The 25,024-nt window shown below is 37.4% G+C and overlaps 1 protein-coding gene across 1 annotated transcript in view; it reads right to left on the bottom strand.

Moving 5' to 3' along the window:
* The window catches only part of LOC144629658 (uncharacterized), a 240,225-nt gene that overhangs the window by 129,125 nt on the left and 86,076 nt on the right, over positions 1-25,024 (bottom strand). The gene's annotated exons all lie outside the window — the stretch shown is intronic.

Raw genomic sequence — 25,024 nt, forward strand, 5'->3', positions numbered from 1 at the left:
TATCGAGCCAGCCTGATGTCAATAGATAAGGAATTTGTTAGAGAGATAAACAAAATCATTTTTGACTTTATTTGGAAGGGTAGGGACAAAGTCAAGCGTCTGGCCCTTATTAGTGAGATCGAAGATGGAGGACTGAAAGCCCCACATTTGGATTCTATAGTTGAAACGCAAAGGGTCCTTTTCTGCAAAAAATTAGCAAGTGATCAACAACAGAGTTGGAAAACAATTCTCCTGCATTATCTGAGACCCGCAGGAGGCAAATTTGTTCTATGCTGCAATTATGATTTGAAGAAATTGCCAATAAAGCTGCCAACGTTTTACGAGAAATGCTTCAAAAGCTTTGCAAAATGCTCGGCAACAAATTACGAAAGCGTGCAGGAAATAAAAGATCTTTCAAAAACTATTTTATGGAACAATAAATTCATTTGTATTGAAGGCGAGTCTGTGTATTTTAAAGCACTAGCAGAAAAAAGGAATTCTTAGAATGAGGGATTTGATTTCCGAGAACAATGAGCATATCTTAAAAAGCAATTGCAAACTGAGAGAACTGAATATCTCGCCATTAGATGTCTTTAGGCTTGTTAAACTAATAGATGCTCTACCAGTAGAATGGCGTGAATCATTAAAAACGTTTGTATATAAAGGTGATGAACCTATTTACATGCACGATGAGATAAAAGTAATTTTAAATGGATAAAGCGTTTTAATCAAAACAGTGGTTTTCAAATCTGTCTATAAGGAACTTCGTGATAGAATCATCACCCCACCCACTGCTCAACTGAATTTTAATGCACGACTTATAAATGATGTCTTACAATGGAAAGAAATCCACGCCTTCCCTTTTCGCGTTGCATTGGATACAAAACTGCGTGAATTTCAGTATAAATTACTTAATAGGTGTCTTTTGACAAATATCCTTTTATACAAAATTAACGTACAATCTCAAGCCTGCTCCCTTTGCGGTGAAATCGACGAGTCCCTAGAGCATTTTTTTGTGTCTTGCCATTACTCAAAGAATTTCTGGGCTGAGGTTCTCAAATGGCTTGAAAATCTTGACATAAAGATTAAACAACTTTCAGACAAAGATATAATGTTTGGCATTCTAAAGTGTGAGGATGAGTTATTTGTTAACCACATTTTATTAGTCGCCAAACAATATTTATATTCTTTTAGACAAAGTAAACCTTTACTTTCAATAGGAGTGTTAAACTCAAAGATTACATTGATTTACCAAATAGAGGCAATGATATCAAAATCAAACAATGAGTTGTCAGCTCACAATAAGAAATGGAGCAAGTATAAAAATAAATTAGTATGCAATCCTGCACCATTAGCCGCAAATCAATAATAGCATTGTAAAACAACATTTAAAACAGATAAATGAACTGAGGACTCTGTGTAAACACCGATTAATTTTGTAGTATTTTGTAGTGTCTGTTATAGTTTAGTAAAGTAGTTTATAGTGTGGTAATTAAAATATTGTATTTTATTTTATTATATTTTTTGTAGTGTTGTAGTAGTGTTGTAACTTAAACATTGTATGTATTTTTTTGAAAACTAATTAAAAATAAATAAAATACAAAAAAAAACTTTTGAGAAATGATTTTCAAAAAATCGATCCCTTCGGTATTGTTGGTTTAGTGTTGTACATTGGAATAATTATTTCGTTGTTTTACTTTTAAATATTTCAATCGTTATCCAGATAGAATCTATAAGCAATAATTTACATTATTTTAGCAGTGAAATTAGTCCGACTAACGCTGCGGAAAGGAATCGAATTCTGAGGCGCTTTCCGAAACGGCTTGTTTAATTTAGGTCCGATTTTGACTTCGCCAGCCGACCAAACTTCGCGAGTCGCTATTTTCGCAAAAAAAAGGATCCTGAACAAAAGAAATACATTTTATTTATAGTTTGGTAACCTTAACTTATGACATAAAAATCTGCCCAAAATATTTTTGAGCGCAATTCACTGGTCGGTTTTAAGCCGCACAGCCACTTAAACCACCTACGCAGACAATCTTTTACGAGAAATAACACAGCCAAACATAAATAATGTCTCAGAACTCACTTCCTACAAAAATAAAATCGGAATACCCAAAATGAATGTTTTCCCTATACTCAGTCTGGATAAGATAAATGCTGATTTTAAATATGCAGAATAATTATCAATTATCTACCAAGGTGGAGGTGAAAAGGCATTTTATTTTGATTTTTCGCCTTAGAAAATGAGGTTGAAAAGATTAAATAACTTACCATTAAATACTGTCAAACCAAACTTTCTTGCTATTTTTGTATTTTTGGGAGCCGCCTCCCCGTTAATCGAATCAATTTCCTCTTCAGTAACCGAAGAGAAACGGGAAGCCATTATTTTTCCTCTTCGGCTGCTCGGAAGTGAATAGTACTTTGCTGTTAACCAATCGTTCAGCGCGCGAAAAGCACTATTCACTTGTGTGGTATATACTTATCCTACTTAAAGAGACAATAGCTTGGTGTTGTTTGAGAAAAAAACTCCTGGAGGCAAATCTTTTACCTGACTAGTTCGCAAATCAATCCCTATCAAGAAATAAATTGCCTCATAAGTTGAATGCCGTGTGAACCACACACTACCACTTCTAAACAGTGTAGTAAGTCTTCGAGCCGCAAAACTTGCAACTTTCCAGTTGCTTTACGTGTGCATACTTTAAAATCGTGATTAAAAATAATGCAAAAATTGCCGCAAATTTAAAAACAAATAATCGATGCAATGACACAGGAAAGGAAAACATTTTATGAGTTGCCGAAAAAACAGGAATATTAAAAAAAGAAAACAATAATACTGAAGACAAATACTGAATTGGTGCTTTGGTGCCATGGTGTTTAAAATTTATCTTGGATAAATTTTAGATAAACTCACAAAGTTTGGCAGGGTTTGGTTGAATCTTAAAAAAGTTATAAGCGTTCAAATTCAGCGCGGGCCTGAGAAGCCCCCCCCCCCCCCCCCCCCCCCCCCCCCCCCCCTTCCCGTTCTGAATAGGGTTAAGACAAGCAAAAATTGTATAGAAACTCAAACCAGCAAAGTGTTAATTGTTGAGGCTTGTTGTTCCTTCTTTGGCTAATGTGTCAGCTCCGTTTTTAATCATCTGTCATAACACTTGTAGCTGGAGTTCTAATTGAGGTTTGTTGTTCCTTCTTTGGCTAATGTGTCAGCTCCGTTTTTAATCATCTGTCATAACACTTGTAGCTGGAGCTCTACGATTTTCGAGAATGAATAAAACAACAACATACCTTTTCCTTGAATAGCAATGTTCAGACCACTGCCGTGTAACAATGAGATTTAATGGCGGTTTAAACCCTAAGCAAATCAGGTAACTTTTGTGGAAGTGAGTTGAGTGTTAAGTTGAGTAGTTGAGTGTTGTTTGAAAAAACTTCCACGGGAAATTCTTTAACCTTATCCAGACCGGGGGGGAAGGGGAGAAAGTGCCTGAGCTGACTTTGAACCCTTATACCTTTTTCAAAATTCAACCAAGTGCTGCCAATCTTTGCGAGTTTATCTAAAATTTATCGGGCAACAATAAGGTATGATAGATTTGTTGTGTCGGGGAGTTCAAGTTACACTGGCAACAGCAATCCTATCAATGCAGATATTTTCACATTTTTAGGTTTCTTGGAAGCGTTTTATTGATTTTGAGTGCCCTTCAGTAATTTTGAGCGGTTGTCTGACATTTTGGAATAATTTTGAAATTCAAGATTCATACTATATATACTCTAAGTTCCATTGTGGTTGCTTAATTATTCTGGAAGTTACGCTCCCACCCACATCCCCAGGTCTGAAAAGATCCAAAAAGCCCGGTCTGAACAGGGTAAAACTGATTTCTTGACAAGTCTCTATTTAATCAATAGAGTGTTCCTGTCGAGAAACTATCCGTTGTTAGTATAATTTCAGAGGTGATTATAAAAATTGAAGCATTCTGATTGGTCGAGAAACTCGGCTTATGAGGTTATATTCACCCCACGCGAGGTGATTATAGCTTTGAAGGCTTGGTTACTTAGCCATGCCACCTTTGACATCCAGGCAAAGTAAACATGGCCGCTTTTGCTGAATGAAAATTTCTTTGATTTGAAAGAAACCAGTCAAAGACATGGATTTTTAAAACGTTGGGAATTTTGAAAAATGACTACCAAGGCTTTTGGACTGAAAATAGTTTCAAGAGATGGTTCTCAAGGCATTAGAAGATCAAATGATCGTAAACACGGCGGTTTTGGCGATCATTGAGAAACTCAGTCAGATCGATTGAGTAAGCATTATTTAGTTCTCTTCTCACCGGAGCTACTCATTTTCGAGAGGATTCTCACATTCGCTTAGAAGTCATCAACAATCATACAAAGGTACCGGCTATCTATCTTTCTCATAGTGTTTGTTTTGATCCGTTTTATTGCTTTGAAATCTGATTGCAATCGATGATTTAAATGGTTTACACCGTCTGCAAGCGAGCACTTTATTTGCTTTTTTCTTGTTTGCTATCGTAATTTTGCAGTTCTTGATATTCACCTCTAAAAATTATACTTAAACAATTATTCATCTCAGGCTCCGTGATTGTTGTTGAATAATCACTTCGCCTTCGGCGAATAATTGTTAAGTAGTTGCCCCGCAGAAATTTGAAGTTCTTAAAACAAATATTAGCCCGAGAAGCGAGCCACTAAATTTTCTTTGATTTTAATTGGCTTGAATTGATCACGTGACGCGATAGTGTTCGTCCGCGGAGGGCACTATCAGCCCTTATAATTCACCACTAAATTTTCTCCGATTCTGATTGGTTTAAATTGATCACGTGACGCGATCATGTTCGTCCTCCGGAGGGCACTGCCAGCCCTAATAGTTCACCAATAAATTTTCTCCGATTCTGATTGGTTTAAATTGATCACGTGACGTGATAGTGGTCGTCCGCCGGAGGGCACTATCAGCCCATAGTGCCCGCCGAAGAAAAATGCCCTGATCGATAGTGCCCACCCGTATTTTTTTGGTAAACAAGCGTGTCTGCAGACAAAAGAACCCGACCACCCGAACCCGAACCCGATTGAAAGTTGAAATTTAACAAACGAAACAGAACCAGACTGGAAACCCACTAAATGAGTCTGGTTGGGTTTTTGTCTGCAGACACGCTTGTTTACAAAAAAAAAATCACGGACGGGCACTATCGATCCGAGCATTTTTCTTCGACGGGCACTATTTAAACATTAGTATAATTTCAGAGGTGATTATAAGAATTGGGGCATTCTGATTGGTCGAGAAACTCGGCTTATGAGGCTATAATCACCCCGCGCGAGGTGACTATAGCATTTGGAGGCTTGGTTACTAAGCCATGCCACCTTTGACATCCAGGCAAGTAAACATGGCTGCATTTGTTGAATGAAATTTTCGTTCATTTAAAAGAAACCACTTCATGTCATGGATATTTAAAACATTGGGAATTTTGCAAGTTGACTACCAAGGCTTTTGGACTGAAAATAGTTTCAAGAGATTGTTCTCAAGGCATTACAATTGATCGTAAACACGAAAAGTTTTGGAGATCGCCTGCGGCCATCCAAACTCAGTCATGAGCATTGAGCAAACATTATTCAGTTCTCTTCTGACCGGAGCTTCCGTACTCATTTCGAAAGGATTCGCACATTTTCTTAGAAGTCACCAACTTAAACAAAGGTACCTGATATCTATCTTACTTGTAGTGTTTGTTTTGTTCGGTTTTATTGCTAAACTCTTAGTGTAAATTCTGATTTCAATCGATGAATTAAACTGGTTTACACCGTATGCAAGCGAACAATTGTGTTTGTTGTTTTCTTGTTTTCTATAGTTATTTTGCACTTCTTGAAAATCACCTCTGAAAATTATACTAAAACAATTATTCGCCTCAGGCTCCGTGATTGTTGTTGAATAATCCCCTCGACTTCGTCTCGGGGATAATTCAACAATAATCACTTCGCCTTCGGCGAATACAGTAATTGTTAAATAGAGTATTTCGTCTCGGAATTATCGGTCCGATAGTTGCCCCTTGGAAATTTGATGTTCTTAAAACTAGCTTTAAGAACTAGTTTTAAGAACCTCAAATTTCCGCGGCGCAACTATCAGCCGATAGTTCCTCGACAGAAACGCTCTATTGTTTAAATAGTGCCCGCCGAAGAAAAATGTCCGGATCGATAGTGCACGCCCGTGACTTTAATTTTTTTTGTAAACAAGCTGCCTGCAGACAAAAAACCCCAACCAAATTCACTGCAGTTAGCGGAATTCTTGTCTGGTTTTGTTTCGTTTGTTAAATTTCGGCTTTCAATTGAGTTTTTTTATCCTGAAAAGTGAAAACAGTTCCCGATGCTCGTTTTTGTATGTGCACGCGGAAGAAAATTTAGTGGTGAACAATAAAGACAATAGAGTGTTTCTGTCTCGGAACTATCGGTCTGATAGTTGCCCCTTGGAAATTTGATGTTCTTAAAACTAGCATATTAGCCCTCGACGCTTCGCTTCTCGGGCTAATATTTGTTTTAAGAACATCAAATTTCCGATAGTTCCTCGACAGAGACACTCTATTGTTTAATTATAGTTCACCACTAAATTTTCTCCGATTCCGATTGGTTTAAATTGAACACGTGACGCGATAGTGCCCGTCCACCGGAGGGCACTATCAGCCCATAGTGCCCTCCCGTGAAAAATGCCCGGATCGATAGTGCCCGCCCGAGACAGTTTTTTGTAAACAAGCTGCCTGCAGACAAAAAAACCCAACCAAATTCACTGCATTTAGTGGGTTTCTTGTCCGGTTTTGTTTCGTTTGTTAAATTTCGGCTTTCAATTGAGTTTTTTTATCCTGAAAAGTAAAAATAATTCACGATGCTCGTTTTTGAGTCTAATGCTTGCGTGCGCTTTGCGCATGTGCATTAGACTCTTTGTTATATGAAAAAAGCTGTTAGCAATCCCAAGGGAATGGTTCGGGATCGATAATCGTTCGCTGTAATGTAGAAAACAATGATCAGCTGCAAGAACGGACTCCGTACGGACACGCACGATTAGTTTCAATTAAAAACAGCCGATCAGCGACACGTGTTCCCACGCATAATTAAAAGTTCTTTCTCAAGTCACGATTATTCAACACTTGAACAGGACGAAATAATTTTCCAGTTAAGACATTTGTAAGCTTTTTGTGAAAATAAATCTTCGTTTTCAGTTCAGTTAAGCACTTGTGTTTTCGTCTTGCTTAAAAAGCAAGACGTCTTTGAGAAAAAATATTTCGACGGCGACTCGCGTTTATTTACACAATGCGACCAAATATTTATTTTGTTTTAAAAAATAGAAAACTTTACCTCGTATTTTGTATTTAAGTCATTCGAATTTTGACCAATTTTTTCTTTACAGTGCAAACAAAAACCTTCAAAAATAAAAGATGTACATGGATAAATGTAAATCAAGTTACGCGACTAAATCAAAATGCGTTTGTTTGGCCGCTTTGCAGTATTACACTGTCCCGGCCTTTGCCATACACTGAAATCGAATTTCATGCTTTTACGACTCTCAGAGATCTTAAGTTCTTCTTACAGCTAGAAAAATCATAAAATGGTTACATTGATATGGAAGTGATGATTCGCGAAATTTGTACATCATGATAAACAGTCTTCGCTCCTGTGTATGGTAGCTCGATAATAATTGCCTAGTTTCCAGCGTTCAAAAGGTCATCATTATATTGACGTGAGCATTTACACCCGTTTTTAGGAAAATCTGTCACTAAGTGCTTACAGTACAATGGAGTAACAGTCACTATTTTAAGTGCTTTTATTGCAAAATCTGTTTCAAGAGTCATCATCAAAATGGTGAAAAATCTGAAAGAAAACGATGTGAAGTTCTTCAACCCTTGTTGTAATGAACATGCTTTTTGTAAATCGTGACGCAATCTTGTCCAAATGTTTAATCGTTTCTGCTTTTACGGACAATACGGAAGAAGTAACATCAACTCCTGTTCATACTTTAAATTTTGTGAAGCATATAACATTTGTGACTGTTTCGTTTTCATCCATAATCATCCACGATGCCCCTAGCTTGCTATAAGCATTTTAAATTAAACTCCCGAACACAAACCTCTAACCAATTTTAACCGGCTTACGAAAACCGCGCAATCTGTATCACTATGCCATACGGCATTAGACTCATGTCACCCTTGGTGACCTATTTTTGTATGTGCGCGCGGAAGAAAATTTAGTGGTGAACAATAAAAACAATAGAGTGTTTCTGTCTCGGAACTATCGGTCTGACAGTTGCCCCTTGGAAATTTGATGTTCTTAAAACTAGCATATTTGCCCTCGAAGCTTCGCTTCTAGGGCTAATATTTGTTTTAAGAACATCAAATTTCCGCGGGGCAACTATCAGACCGATAGTTCCTCGACAGAAACGCTCTATTGTTAAAATAGTGCCCGTGGAAAAAAAATGCCCGGATCGATAGTGCCCGCCCGTGAATTTTTTTTTGGAAACAAGCTGCCTGCAGACAAAAAAACCCAACCAATTTCATTTAGTGGGTTTCCAGTCTGGTTCTGTTTCGTTTGTTAAATTTCGGCTTTCAATTGAGTGTTTTTTTCCTGAAAAATAATAAAAAAAATAATTCACGATGCTCGTTTTTGTATGGGCGCGCGAAAGAAAATTTAGTGGTGAACAATAAAACACAATAGTGTGTTTCTGTCTCGGAACTATCGACTGATAGTTTCCCCTTTGAAATGTGATGTTCTTAAAACAAATATTAGCCCGAAAAGCGATGCTTCGAGGGCTAATATTTGTTTTAAGAACATCAAATTTCCGAGAGGAAAATTTCAGCCTCCAACGTGCGCTTTAACTGTACGAAATCTTTCTTTGAAGTAGCCCAAAACTCGACAACTGAACGCCGCCATCTTGGAGCTGATAATGTATACGTGACGTCAAAGAGCTCAGCCTGAAGTTTGGCGGGAAAATTTTAATAGTCGAAACTCCTTGTTTCTTTGTAGTGGCGTTTGTTTGTCAAAATGCTCTTTTGTGCAGCTCCCTGTTGCTTAAACAGAGCTCCATGAAATACAAAAATCTTTTCACCGTCTTTCAATATGTAAAAGAAAAATTGCTCAAGAATGGCTTATAAATATAAGAATGGGTAGGGACGAAAAATTCCTGCCAAAGCGAACGCAAATATTTGTGTGTTCCGAAAACTATACGGAAGACTGCTTCGAAGAAGATCACAGATACAGTCTTCTACGTGAAAATATACCCACACAAAAAGAGAAAGAGCCAGACGCAACACCAACCAATGATGCGTTTATGTTATTTCTCTATTTAGTTAATTCAGAGAGGACTTTTAATCAACCAGAGAAACTATTCTTGATCAAATATAAGATCGCAACTCCCAAAGTGAGCTTCCTTCCATTTTTGTAGTTGACTGACTGAGCTAGAAATGTTTGAATTATTTCATTTTAGATCAAGCAAAATTTTAACTTGACGTGTTACTTATTTTTTTTGTTTGTATCTTTTTCTCTGTCTTTTTGCTTCTATATTTATTTACATGTACAACTCAGTCATTACATCCAAATTTTTTAACAACTTTGCCCGTTTTGTTATTTCAATTCTGAGAAGTGTTTTTGCCAATTTAAGTCAATTTTTGTTCATGCTGTAATTAATTGCCGTCGTCGTATTTGCTCGATTAAACGCGGGTCACCGATTAAACGCCGGCTTCGTATAAGCGCCGGGTCAAAACTGCTAACTTTTAAATAAACGCCGGGGACGTTTGATCGAGGTCCTGGCGTTTATTTACGGTCGAGCAAACAAGTAAATATATTCTCTTAAATAGCACTGCTACGACAAACTGGTACGGTTTGCTTCTTTGGTAATTTTTTATAATGTTCAAGGAAACGTCCGGCGTAAAATAATTAGGATTTATGAGGTATGCAAAATGAAACAGCAATGTTCGCGTTCGTGTTGTCATGATTGACGAACTGTTGCTTATAACAGTGGAGGAGGACGTTTATAACCGTGGAGGACGTTGACGGCATTGCCGTTTATGGACTCATTGGTTGTTTATGTTCTGCAGTTCTGTTTGTAACAAATCTTGATTCTGAGTAAGGAACTCCTACCCGGCGACTCTGTTAAGGACCTGGGTGTAGTGTTTGATAGTAAACTTTCATTCAATGACCACACAATTAAAACAGTATCATCTTGTATGTCTGCATTAGGGCAAATAATTCGAGTTAAACATGTATTTAAGAAAGACATACTTATAACAATAATTAATTCTCTAGTGTTTAGTAAGTTGTATTATTGCTCGCCCGTTTGTTCAAATACGTCTGCTAGCAATATATGCAAACTACTAGGGGTACGTACAGAACTTTGCTGCTCGCATAGTTTCCGGTACAAGGGAGTATGATCACGTAACTCCAGCCCTGAAAAACCTGAGATGGATTCCAGTTGAGTCCCACGTGTATCTAAGAGACGCTATCTTAGCTTTTAAATCTATGACAGGTCAAGTACCAAACTATCTTCGATCTAATGTTATCTCCAGAGGGAACATTAGTGGTCGGGAGGCCAGATCTTCTACGCAGCTCAACATCTGGCTTTTTAAGACCAAGTCGGGGCAAAGATATTACAGAACTGTTACTTTGTGGAATTCACTGAAACCGCATTATAAATTAAGTGAATCCCTTATTATTTTAAACGCAAAATGAAAGCTTTTCTTTTAAATCAGTTTTTAATGTCATAAACTCATCATGTGATTAGTTTTTAGCAATTACTTTTTATAGACAATATTTAGCATTTTTAAGATATTTATTCTATCATTGTAAATAATTTTATCAATATTTTTTATAGACTATTTATTATAATTATTTATATTGCATTTTTATTTTTTATTTTTCATTGTCTCTGAAAAGCCCCCATGGGGAGTTGACAATAAAATTTGTATTTGTATTTGTATTTGGAGTTTCGAGTATTTAAATTTCTCCGCCAAACTTCAGGCTGAGCTCTTTGACGTCACGCATACATTACCAACTCCAAGATGGCGGCGTTCAGTTGTCGAGTTTTGGGCTACTTCAAAGAAACATTTCGTAGGGTTATAGCACACGTTTGAAGCTGAAATTTTGGTGAGTAGCATATCTTTGTATAAACTTTTTATTGGCGTAAAGAAAATAAATGGCCATTCTGGAGTGAACTTCTCCGTTAAGTTTAAATCTACTGGACATTTCAGTTAGATGTAAACGAAGTGATAGTATGAGGCGGGAAAATTTGTGGCGTGGTGTTCACTTCTTGAGTTGAATGAAACTCGCAAGGAAAGCGAGCGAGAAAGTTTTCTTACCAAGATTTTAATCCAATAATCTCCTCTAAAGTCGTCTATATATCCTGGAAGTTGTGACAACAGTTAAGATTTACGGGATGATCCGAAGCGAAAGCTTTTCTGGAAACTACACGTCTTGTGCAAGTAGAACGAAGCAAGAGTTTACATTGTACTTGTAATTTACGGCTCCACGGCTGTCATCAAGACTGCTACATTATTTGAAGTGAAATTGAGCTCAAAGTGGAACAGGTTTATCGGAAGTATAAAAGGACAAGACCAAGATTAAAAGGTTACAAACTTTACAAAAGCGTTCAGCCTAATTTTTTGACGTACGTACAATGAATGAAACTGTGTCAGTTTGCCGTTCTTTTGTAAATTATTTGCTTCTTTTCTACTTTATTCACTCGCTCTTGTTGTGCGTATTATTAATTAAACTTTTCGCATCAATCCTTTTTTTTGCGTAGTTAATTTTACTAGGCATTTCTGAGGTTTTTGTAGGCACCGCTGATTATTTCTTGTTCATAACGCTTGCCAAATTTGCTGTTTTCAACCATTTTTCTGATGGAACTGTCGCTTCCCGGAGAAAAATTTTACGCTGAGCGGCACTTGCCGCACCCATTTCCCATATAAGGTCAAACATAGGTATACGAGCTGATAACCGGGATTCAGTGAACCAATCAGAAAGCTAGAAATGCAATATCCGAGGTTGAGAATTTAATAACAACAGATAGTTTCTCTACAGAAACACTCTATTGTTTAAATAGAAGGCACCTGTGTAGCCAATCGGATCGTGCGTTTTGCCAATAGACGTTCGCTGCATTATGCTAATACAAGATAGAGTTTCTACATAAGTTGGATACAGTGTAACGTAGACAGTGCCCATATACGCGCGTCAGTAAAATGTCCGCGCTTCCCCCGTGCACTTGACTTAAAATGTTTTCCTTTACAAGGCGAGAGATACAATAAATGTCTTATTAAGGACAGTGCCTCCTACAACCTCGTCCCAGGGTCTTCTCGGCGACGAGTTTTCAAAATGGCTGTCTCGTCGTGAGAATACCCTGGTTTACAGTGATGTAACGCCCTCCCTGATTGGTCTGTAGATATAGCCATTCTAACAGTAGTCGTGATTGGCCGAAATAGTCTTCCTTGCAAAATGGCCGACATGCGGAGTCGAAACGAAATTATTGCCAGTGAAATATTTCCCGTGTTGTCCCAATTATTCACGGCAACTAAGGAAGAGCTGAAGTTGATGATGGACCGTTAATCAATTTGAAATTCCTCAACGCTTACGATCAAGAAGTGGAATGAAGTGAATTTAGTTGGGAACAGTGGTTGAAGAGCCACTCTGTGGAAATATCACTGCAAATTCCCATTTATTATTCATTTTTTATCATTTATTACCGTATTTATTCGACTAAGCGCCCAACCTCGAATAAGCGCCCACCTCGAATAAGCGCCCACCCTGTAGGTAGGAAAAGTTAATAAGCGCCCAGCCTCGAATAAGCGCCCACCCCTACCCCTTAAATTGAGGGCACAAGCGGAATTTTGATTATTGTTGAAGTCGAGATTAAAATTGACTAAGTACTAATTATCACGAAGACCGATTTTTTTTTTTAGTTTTTGTTACTGAAACTTTCAATGAAAATTTAAAATTTACCTTTGGTACACCTTCACGGTTAGTTATTATACATTGTTTTCTTGCAAAATAAAAGTAATACTTGCTAAAAATGGTGAAAATTTAATAAGCGCCCAGCCTCGAATAAGCGCCCACCCTAAAAGGTCCAAAAATTTAATAAGCGCTCAAGCGCTTAATCGAATAAATACGTTATTTGCCCTGGATCGTGTGTCACCTTAACTCGAGATGAAGGTTTTGGTTGAATTTTATTTAGTTTAAAATAATTTATTTAGGATTCTCTTATGTACATCAAGATCACTGGAATCAATGGTCAGCAGTGGGAGTTTATAATTAAAGAACAGCCAAGGTTTGTGATAGGGTGCAGATAAGAATATATTTTGGTTTTGCAAACTAGACTGGACAATGCCATTACTCTGCAATGCTTTTTTCTATTTTTATGTTGTTAATGCTTTTGTTTATATCAGGACACTATTGATTAAAGTGTGCTTTGCACTCACTCTGATGGGTCTGTATATTCAAGATCATTATTGCATATTATTTTGTTTACAAATATAGACTATTTTTGGTCTATTGTCTACTAGAAATAGAAAAGTAGCCCAAGAACTACTAGCAGGGGAGAATATTTGAAACTTTGCAAGAGGGAAAGACTAACGACATTTTTCCCTGCAAAAACCAAAAATTTTTCATTTTTTAGATTGTGAGACGGTAACCAAGACTACAAAATGGCTTTGTAAAAAGTCAAGAGTGCGAAACGGCACTAAACTCCTCAAAAAGCAAGACCCGCAAAGTTAACCAAAAATTTTGCATGGCCCATTTTTTAAAAAGTCAATTTACCACCCAATGTAGTGTAATTTACCATGATACTTTTTACATCTGGGGGGTCCAGACTTGAAAAGTAATTTGAGGAGATATAAAAAGCAAAGATATAATTTTAGAGCAGAAAATCAAATGTTTCTCTTTCTCTAATTCCACACTTTCTCTATTTCTTTATTTCCAGGAAGTCAGGAAATCGTACAGATGCTTTGAGGCACCACCTTATTGCCTACAGCATACAGCTGTTTGTGAAATTATATATCACTTTCAAACTTGGCTATTTCACTTATTTTTATTTTCAAGGTGCTCCAATCAGCAGTGTCAGTAGAGTTTCAACAGCTGAATAATATCAACAAAAACATGGAAAGGTATACACAAATGGTTCTTTTCACAACCAAACCACAAACGGTGCCCCTCAAAGGTGGCCACAAAGTCTGAAAAGTATAAAAAATAAATTTTAGCTATTAATTTATCATTTTTGAATTATATGTTTGTTATTTCTTGCTTTTAATTGAGTAGGCAGGTGTTAAATTAGATGTAATGAACACGAGAAGGAACCTTTTAACCCTATTCAGACCGGGGGCAGGGGGCTTTTGATGCCCCCGCTGACTTTGAACTCTTATAACTTTTTTAAGAATCAACCAAACGCTGCCAAACTTTCTGACTTTTTCTAAAATTTATCTGGCATTAATTTGGTATGGTTGTATGATGTGACAGGAACTCGGCATCACCATGGCAACGGCATTTTGACAGGAATGTTTTCCCAAGTTTCTAATTTTCGTGCTTCTATTAATAAAAAATAAATTTTAATGGAATTACTTTTACATTTTTACGGTTTTAATACACATTTTTATTGATTTTGAGTACTTTGCAGTAATTTTGGTTGGTTTTCTTGCATTTTGGAAAAAGTTTGAAATCCAAGATGGCGGATCCAAGATGGCGGGAGTTTTGACATCATGATGTAATTGTCACGTGATGTGACGTCGTCATCCCACGTGACGTATACCAAAAGAAAGACTTTCGGACATACTATATATCCTATAAGTTTCATTGTGATAGCTTAACATAGCCCCCCCCCCCCCCCCCGGTCAAAGAAGGTCCAAAAAAGCCCGGTCTGAATAGGATTAACATACGTTTGAGACAATAACAAAACCCAGACTAGATTTGAAAGTTTCGTTTCTTGTTTCTTATGACACAGCCGTAATTTTTATTGTAAGGTAAAGGAATCAACTTCAAGTTGTACTCACGAAGGAAGTCAAAATCGATCTTACGAAATAATGTCGTTAGGGTGGGCGCTTATTCGAGGCTGGGCGCTTATTAAATTTTCACCATTTTAAGCAAGTATTACTTTTATTTTGCAAGAAAACAATGTATAATAACTAAACGTGAAGGTGTACCAAAGCTAAATTTTAAATGTTCATTGAGAGTTTCAGTAACGAAAACTAAAGAAAAAACTCGGTCTTCGTGATAGTTAGTACTTAGTCAATTTTAATCTCAATTTTGGGGGTAGGGGTGGGCGCTTATTTGAGGCTGGGCGCTTATTAACTTTTCCTACCTACAGGGTGGGCGCTTATTCGAGGTGGGCGCTTATTCGAGGTTGGGCGCTTAATCGAATAAATACGGTACATTTAGAATTATTCCTTTCATAAAATATCCGATTATTATACTTCAGTCAACTGCCCCGATTTTTCTAATCTTCTGGTATTTAAGCTTAACTTAGCTAAAGGTCGTCTGAAGAGGAAGATTTGAATCAGGTCGTATTAAATAAAGATAACAAAATTTGCATCAACTCTTACCTTAATCAAAACGAAACGCTCAAACCTCACGCGTCCGGATAGTAGAAATCATGAGAAATCTATTCGGAAAAGCAACGGTCCACAGAAGCAGTATTTTGCAGCTCAAAATACGTAATTATTGAGGCTACATTGAAGAACTTTTTGAACCTAGGGGCCATTTTGATTACTGGAACCGCTGATCAAGTGTAGCGAAGACGAGTTTTGATTCTGTGTCACGTAATAAAATATTCCATGATTCATGTAGTATTTCGCTGGGGGTCTACCGGCGTGTACCAGGGTATCTCACGACGAGACCGCCATTTTGAAAACTTGTCGCCGAGAAGACCCTGGGGACGAGGTTGTGCCTCCTTATTGTTACTGCGCGCTTGTTCTGCGCACACGCAATGCATCAAACACACTGGACGCGCGAGCTCTTGATTAATTTGCTCGCTCAAACCGGACGAATTCAACTACGCGACCAAGCGCGCGACTATAATTATAGCTAAAAAGCAAGAAAGACTTCTGCTGCGACGAAATCTAGTTTATGGACATATACTAAGCCAGGTATCTTAGCGGGAACAGCAGAGAAGCAACATATCAGTAACCATTGACCGCTAACCCCTAAAAATGGCTCACATTAACAGTTAAAAACAAATTGCTAATCGCTCAAACGTAACCCGCAAACTGCTAACTACATATGGCGTTGTGCACGCTTTAAAAATTACGCAAGATGGAAGTATTTAACTCACTAGAGAGGGGATAGGAAAAATGTAACAGACCTCAAAAACGATTTCGTAAAACTTGAAAAGAACTCTTAATCCTTTTAAAAACGCGTGGTGACCTCTACCTTTTATTTTATAAAATGGAAGTGATAAGCCTATAGAGGACATGTTTAATTTGTCCTTAAGTGAAACAAAAAATAATTTTAGCCCGTTTTTCCAGCCGTGCAAGTGAGAGCTGTAAAAGTTAAAAATGGCTCAAAGGCTGTCAATTTGTTGATAAAAACGTGGATCACGCACTTTCTAAGTCATTATTTTTTAGATATTTTTTAAAAGATTGTTATATATAATGTTGATTTTGTTCGTGGAAAAAAAAATTCAAATGGAACTTGCAATGAAATTTTATTAACTTTTACCTTTAAACAAATGCCACATCAGCACTTTTTCAAATTTCAAACCTAGTTATCTCGAAAATTTGCGTGGAAACTCCCAATTCTTCTTTTTGGATTTTAATAGCCCTTGGTAACATCTACATTTCTTGCATAGTCATCGGCCGGGCAAAAATACCTCCTTATAAGTAGGCACCGTCCTTAACTAACTTCATTTTTTCGGTATCAACTGTAAGATAAGGACTCTTCTTTTTTCCCTTTGATTTATTGCTTGCTTCGTGTGTTGGCCACACATCGGCAGATTAAAACTCCCCGGTACTTATCTTATACGAACCGAGATTATAAAAAATGTAAGACGTAAAAAGATTGGTTCAAAAAGTAAACGAATGCCCAAATTGCATATAGCGTGCGAAAATACTCTCTCTCTCTCTCTCTATTTCCAAGATCCACTCTGAAAAGGATTCATGCCGATTTGGTAGCTGTGAAGAGTTCTACTTACAGACGCCAAAGCTTTGCGTTGCTTGAGAAGCTCCCTGGGGGCAAAACTTTTAACTGATTTTGTGATATATACCTGTCAAGAACAAGATCGGGCAAACCTGAGGCAAAACACAGAGTTTGGAAGCGGAATTTTAGGGAACTTGATAAAATTTTATTTCTCCATTCATTTTAGAATCGTAAACTTCATATATACGGTAAATGATTTGACTAATGGAATCTCAGAGAAGTGGCCATGAATGGAAACATGTAAACGCCTTTTTTAGTTTCCATACATTTGTCTTTAAATTTTCGGCGGCAGACAGCGGTGTCAGACAATAATAGACAAGTGACGTTGAAAAGTTGTCTTCCTTTCCTTCTCATTTCTAATTGCCAAAAAATAAGCAAATAGTTACTATATTTAATTCAACGAGTATACATTCTGCCCGTCTGCGTGTTGAAAAGTAAGCTTTAAACTGAAGAAGGATTCTACCTATCGTAGATGGTACTGTTACCAAAAACTGATGGAGACAAGACGTTTAATTTTGACTCCCCCTCCCCCTTTAAACTATTTAAATATATGGTTACATCCATCCCCCGCGTCACCTGCACTAGTTCCAGTATGTATGAGATTAATTACAGGAAAAAGAGTTGTACTTACAATGATAATAATTCAGTGTTGTTTGAAAAAGCTTCCACAGGCAATTCTTTTAACTGATTCTCTGATAAGTCTCTATTAAAAAAATAATCACTAGGTAAGCAAATATGGTGTATGGTAGAAAGTGCTTCTGTGTAAATTTGTGATCATTTTTTTTATCCATTGTACTTTATTCCATTCTTTTTTATCTCGATCAATTTCGTTTCATTTTATTTTATTTCATTCTATGCAGTGTTACTACATGTAGCACCGTTATCAGAACTGTTGCCATTATCTTTAAATAAATCAGGCTTACTTCTTCGGTTTTCAGCATTTGTTTCTTCATACTATTCATTTTCGTGAAAGCGACATAATTAGAAGAGTTTCTGAATTTTTTTTTTTTAATCAATAAAAGTTTTTATTGTATTACTTTTGGATACTACATATCCAACTTTTTGTAGCAATGATAGAGAAATAACCATTTGCTTTTGAGGGGTTAAAGGAGGGCAGGAGCCCGGGAGAAAAGGGGCGAGAGGCTGGAGCAGAGAGGGCGGGAAGCGGGATTCACCATGTGGCAGGAACCGCGACAATTTGATAAAAAATCGCAACATTTCGTTATTTTTCTGAAATGGGACAAGGAGGAGGGAACCACTACGGAAAGGGGCGGGACGGGAGAACAAGGTACGGGAAGAGGGAGATTTTGACTCTCCCTCCCCCTTTCCCCTTAACTTAACCTATTTAAAGACATAGTTACATCCATCCCCCGCGTCACCTGCACTAGCTCCAGTATGTATGAGATTAATTACAGGAAAGAGAGTTGTACTTACAATGATAATAATTCAGTGTTGTGTGAAAAAGCTTCCACAGGCAATTCTTTTAACTGATTCTCTGATAAGTCTCTATTAAAAAATAATCACTAGGTAAGCAAATATGGTGTATGGTAGAAAGTGCTTCTGTGTAAATTTGTGATCATTTTATCTCCATTGTACTTTATTCCATTATTTTTTATCTCATTCAATTGCGTTTCATTTTATTTTATTTCATTTTATGTAGTGCTACTACATGTAGCACTGTTATCAGTACTGTTACTATTATCTTTAAGTATAAATCAGGCTTACTTCTTCGGTTTTCAGAGTTTGTTTCTTCATACTATTCATTTTCGTGAATACGAGATAATTAGAAGAGTTTCTGAATGTTTTTTTTTTTTTTTTTAATCAATAAAAGTTTTTATTTTATTACTTTTGGATACTATATATCCAACTTTTTGTAGCAATGATAGAGAAATTACCATTTGCAGTTGAGGGGTTAAAGGAGGGCAGGAGCCCGGGAGAAAAAGGGCGAGAGGATGAAGAAGAAAGGACGGGAAGCGGGATTCACCATGTGGCAGGAACCAGGGCAATTTGAAAAAAAAATCGCAACATTTCGTTATATTTTGGAAATGGGAGAAAGAGGAAGGAACCAAAACGGAAAGGGGCTGGACGCGGGAGAACAAGATACGGGAAGAGGGAGATTTTGACTCCCACCCCGCCCCCCCCCTTTCCCTTTACTTTAATCTATTTAAAGACATAGTTACATTCCTTCCCAGCCTCACCTCCACTAGTTTTAGTGTGTATGAGATTAATTACAGAGAAAGAGGAAGAGAAAGAGAAAGAGAAAGAGTTTTACTTACAATTGAAATAATTCAGTGTTGTGTGAAAAAGCTTCCACAGGCAATTTTTTTAACTGATTCTCTGATAAGTCTCTATTAAAAAATAATCACTAGGTAAGCAGAATATGGCGTATGGTAGAAAGTGCTTCTGTGTAAATTTGTGATCATTTTTTCTCCATTGTACTTTAATACATTCCTTTTTATCCCATTCAATTTCGTTTCATTATTATTTAGTAAAAATCAAGCTTACTTCTTCGGTTTTCAGCATTTGTTTCTTTACACTATTCATTCTCATAAATGCGAGATAATTAGAAGAGTTTATGTTATGGTTAGGGTTAGGGTTAGTTGTTATTAGGTTATTTTAAAATGGTTTTGTTTACGGTTCGGTTCTGAGCAAACAGAACCGAGAAAACGGGGGCTAAATTCCCAAGAATAGCATCCTTGCAAATGACTGTTTAGCGGGTTTGATTTACTATTAATTTTATAATTTGTATTTTATTATGCCAAGAGAGCTGAGGATAAAGGGTAAGAGAGTAAATTCCCATTATAGGCCGTATATGTCTTAAGTTATTTTTGAAACATCCACGCGCGTTGCGTGGATGTTCTCGCGCGTTTCCATGGAGAATGCAAAGGCCAAAACATTCTCTATTTTCCAATTGCCCATAATACAATAATGTTTGTCCCCCAAATTTTGCATAAACTATTGTTTTCAAATTCTCTTGGGAGGACTGCATATTTCCAAAACAATAGTTTATGCAAAATTTTGGGGGCAAACAAAGTACATTATGGAAAATTGGAAAATAGAGAACGGTGGTCGGCGGAGTGGGGTAATGGTCGTCCCCCTGAAAACGCGCGAGAACATCCACGCAACGAGCGTTATCATCCGCGGACGTACTGGGTACCGTGTCTAAAAAATAACTTTAGAGGGATTACCTTTGTAATAAGGCCTGTATGGGATTCACTCTCGTACCCTTTATCCTCTCGTGATTATGCAGGTTATTGGTGATAGCCTGGATAAATTGGTAAATGGACCGCAGACATATGAAAAGGCTTACGCATGGCTTAATAGTCTCTACAGGGGCTTAAAAGGTATTTTATTTCATTTAATTTACTTCTTCCTTGCAGTATCTGCAAAACTGGTTTTAATGTTAGTGTTAGTTTTAAGGTTATTTTAAAGTGGTTTTGTTTACGCTGACTGTCTTTTACTACAGTGGCTTGTTTTGTATTGGGTTAATTGTTGTACAAGTACGTATTTATTGTCCAACGCACCACCAGACGACAAAGAGACAAGCAGACTAATCGGCAAAACATTGGTCAAGTAACCAGACGCAAGGGGCCTAGGGAACAATACTTGTGCTCGACTAGTGAGATAGTTTTGAGGAGTTAGGCTCAATTTAATTATTTGAATTTTGTTTAATAAGGTTGATTTGGAGGGAAAGTTTTTGCCAGGCTTAGCTAACTGAAATTTCTGGATATTTTATGTAAATTATTTAACCCTCGTACGTACAAGGGGGGGGGGGGGTGGATGCCAACCCCCCCCCCCCTCCTCATAAGGTTTTTCCCAAATTTTGAAAAAACGATTCACTCTTCAATGCTTAAACTTTTATTAGCTGGTCATTCATCCTTTGCGGAAATTTTAATATGTCAACCATGTCTCCATGGTATTTGACGTTGCCATGGCAACGTCATAAATACAGGCAGGTCTTGACAAAAATCGTCATTTTCAACTTTTTTCTTGATTTTTTCCAGTTTTTTTTTTAAACAGAAGTGCAAAATTTGTTTATTTTTACATTCCATAAGCGTTCTGGCTTGATTTTGCATCAATTTCCGTTATTTTGTGACCTTCTAAGAAAATGTTGAAATCCAAAATGGCGGATCCAAGATGGCGGCTCTTATGACGTCATTTGACGTCATATGACGTCACAGCCAATTACAATTATGTCATCTTGTAGAGTAAGCTAAGGGCTTTCTTCTCAGTGTAAAATATTTTCGCTACGCCTTAATATAACGAAAAGTCCGGGGAGGGGTTCCATCCACCCCCCCCCCCCCTTGTATGATGGTGGGGGTATGAGTTTGCTTGTACGTCCGAGGGTTAATATTAGGATTAAGGTTAATTGAAATAACTTTTAGCATATGTCTCCTAATTGTTATTTTAGGTGCCTGTGTGGGGCAAACCTCGAATCTATTACTTAGTAGATGGCTGTTGAATTAAAATTTCCTAGATGTTAAAAGATGTTATAAGTAGTTTATATTCGTTTTTTATTTGTTTCTTCAATTTTATATTCCACTGTTACCTTTCTGGTGTTATCTGACATGCCTAATATATGGCATAAGCAGTAATGCATATTTCTCAGCGGGGCGGGGGGGGGGAGGGGGGGAAGAAACTTCCTTTGTTACACAACTCAAAAATGCGGCATAGCGGTGCCGGGCAACCGAGTGTACGCAGTACTATCGAATGATTGCTAAGGGCGTAGTGAATAGCTCGACAAAGCTCATTGTTTAGTTCGCATGTTTTTGTCTTGACCGTGCCAAAACACAACAGCTATTTGCATTTTGTTTGCTCCTTTGAAGTTTGCCTGACATCAATGATTTAGAAAAGAAAATGTTTTAACATTTTTTTCGGTTGTTAAATGTCAACTGTGACAAACTTTTCGCATGTTATTCCGAGCCGCTAAAAAATTCTCAGTGACGTTAAACATCAAGTGATAAATCTGGCTGAAAATGCAAAAAACATCTCAGTGGCGTAAAAACACAAAAACCACCACTATTCGCATTTCATATGCATGCAGTCATTGATATTTAAAGTGCACCTAACCCCCGAAACAATACTTTCAAAATTGATTGTACATGAGTTAGAGAGTTGAATGGTTAAATATTTCTTCATCTCAATGTTGCGTTTTTAAGTTATGAAGGTTTATTTTTCCAATATGTGACCCTCCACGGGAAAATAGGGACAAAGGTGATAGCACGCTCACAACACGCTTCCACTCTAAAACAATAGATTTCGATTTTAGCACGCTTTAAGCGTGTTCTGAAACTTGCCTCATTAGTAAAGCCTTTGTTTTACAGGACACACTAAACACAATAAAGCGTGCGTAGCCGAACAAAAAAGCGTGTCAAGCACACTAGGTGTGCTCGCTCGCACGGCTAGTGTGTTGTGCTCGCACGCCTAGTGTGTTGTGCTGACCTAGTGTGTTCAGCACAACACACTAGGCGTGCGAGCGAGCACTAAAAGCGTGTCCAGTCTACTTTATAAAGAAAGATCGTGTTGTTCTTAACCTACCATTCCTTCGCGAAAACGAAAATACGATAGGGGTTATGTTACGAATTTCAATTCTCGAGAAAACATCCAAGAAAGCTTTGCACCGTGTATAGTTCAGCAAAAGCTGCAATCACGCCAGTTCCTAAGGATTTCAATTCTCTTGTTCAGTCTTTTATAGCTTTTCGCTATGTTGTATCGCGGCTAGAAGATTCGATTCCAGTATTTCGCGGCTTTTCTCTTGTACTATAGGAAAAAAAAACTTAAAAAACTTTTAAGAGAATCAAAAGAGCAACTGAGCCATGTTATCCACAGCGCGCGCGTATTGAAGGAAGCCCGCGCTAAAGCTGGATTTCCACTAACGCGTTTTTGAGTCTAATGCTTGCGTGCGCTTTGCGCATGCGCATTAGACTCTTTGTTATATGAAAAAAGCTGTTAGCAATCCCAAGGGAATGGTTCGGGATCGATAATCGTTCGCTGTAATGTAGAAAACAATGATCAGCTGCAAGAACGGACTCCGTACGGACACGCACGATTAGTTTCAATTAAAAACAGCCAATCAGCGACACGTGTTCCCACGCATAATTAAAAGTTCTTTCTCAAGTCACGATTATTCAACACTTGAACAGGACGAAATAATTTTCCAGTTAAGACATTTGTAAGCTTTTTGTGAAAATAAATCTTCGTTTTCAGTTCAGTTAAGCACTTGTGTTTTCGTCTTGCTTAAAAAGCAAGACGTCTTTGAGAAAAAATATTTCGACGGCGACTCGCGTTTATTTACACAATGCGACCAAATATTTATTTTGTTTTAAAAAATAGAAAACTTTACCTCGGTTTTTGTATTTAAGTCATTCGAATTTTGACCAATTTTTTCTTTACAGTGCAAACAAAAACCTTCAAAAATAAAAGATGTACATGGATAAATGTAAATCAAGTTACGCGACTAAATCAAAATGCGTTTGTTTGGCCGCTTTGCAGTATTACACTGTCCCGGCCTTTGCCATACACTGAAATCGAATTTCATGCTTTTACGACTCTCAGAGATCTTAAGTTCTTCTTACAGCTAGAAAAATCATAAAATGGTTACATTGATATGGAAGTGATGATTCGCGAAATTTGTACATCATGATAAACAGTCTTCGCTCCTGTGTATGGTAGCTCGATAATAATTGCCTAGTTTCCAGCGTTCAAAAGGTCATCATTATATTGACGTGAGCATTTACACCCGTTTTTAGGAAAAACTGTTACTAAGTGTTTACAGTACAATGGAGTAACAGTCACTATTTCAAGTGCTTTTATTGCAAAATCTGTTTCAAGAGTCATCATCAAAATGGTGAAAAATCTGAAAGAAAACGATGTGAAGTTCTTCAACCCTTGTTGTAATGAACATGCTTTTTGTAAATCGTCACGCAATCTTGTCCAAATGTTTAATCGTTTCTGCTTTTACGGACAATACGGAAGAAGTAACATCAACTCCTGTTCATACTTTAAATTTTGTGAAGCATATAACATTTATGACTGTTTCGTTTTCATCCATAATCATCCACGATGCCCCTAGCTTGCTATAAGCATTTTAAATTAAACTCCCGAACACAAACCTCTAACCAATTTTAACCGGCTTACCAAAACCGCACAATCTGTATCACTATGCCATACGGCATTAGACTCATGTCACCCTTGGTGACCTATTTTTTTACCTGCGTTTACGTGCGTGAAAAAATTAAGAGACAAGGTATGAACGACTTGAATACATGTTTACGCAAGTCGTTCATACATTGTCTGTAAATTTTTTATGTACGTAAACATATGTAAAAAATTTCTTGACAGTGGAAATCTAGCTTAAGTTGAAAACCAGTCGTTTTGCGTAAGAGTCGTTTCGCTTTGACCAGTTCGCTAACGTCACTAAGTTTAATGTCAACTGCAGTATATTGTGTTGACGTCTAACAAGCTTTTTAAATTTACACTTGTGTTCCAATAACATGGAGCGAATACCCTGAATACTGTTCGGTATTGAAGCCTGAGCAAATTAAGAGAGGTTACTAAGAAGTTGAAACTTAATGGGCATTCGTAAATGGGTGTTTCTTTGTTTCTTCCAGACAAAGTTTAAGTAAGTTAAAGGAATATTTTTTACGCTTATTTTCATGGTTGATTTGATCATAACACTGACGGTTAGTTTGGTTCGGAAACGGCCGGGAAACGGTAGATAATAGCTTTAATTTTTGCGTTTTTCCCTCGTGTGCGTAAGTTTGCCGAACATAATCTGTACTGAATGACTGTTGTTTCAGTCATAGCCCTAGCGTGTTCTCGAGTGTTCAAGCGTGTTAAATCGCACGCTAAGCGTGACTTTGAGTCGCACGCTAAGCGTGTCTTCGAGTCGCACGCT

The sequence above is a fragment of the Oculina patagonica genome, chromosome 11, assembly GCF_052425735.1.
Source record: "Oculina patagonica isolate OP01 chromosome 11, crgOcupat, whole genome shotgun sequence".
Taxonomy (NCBI): domain Eukaryota; kingdom Metazoa; phylum Cnidaria; class Anthozoa; order Scleractinia; family Oculinidae; genus Oculina; species Oculina patagonica.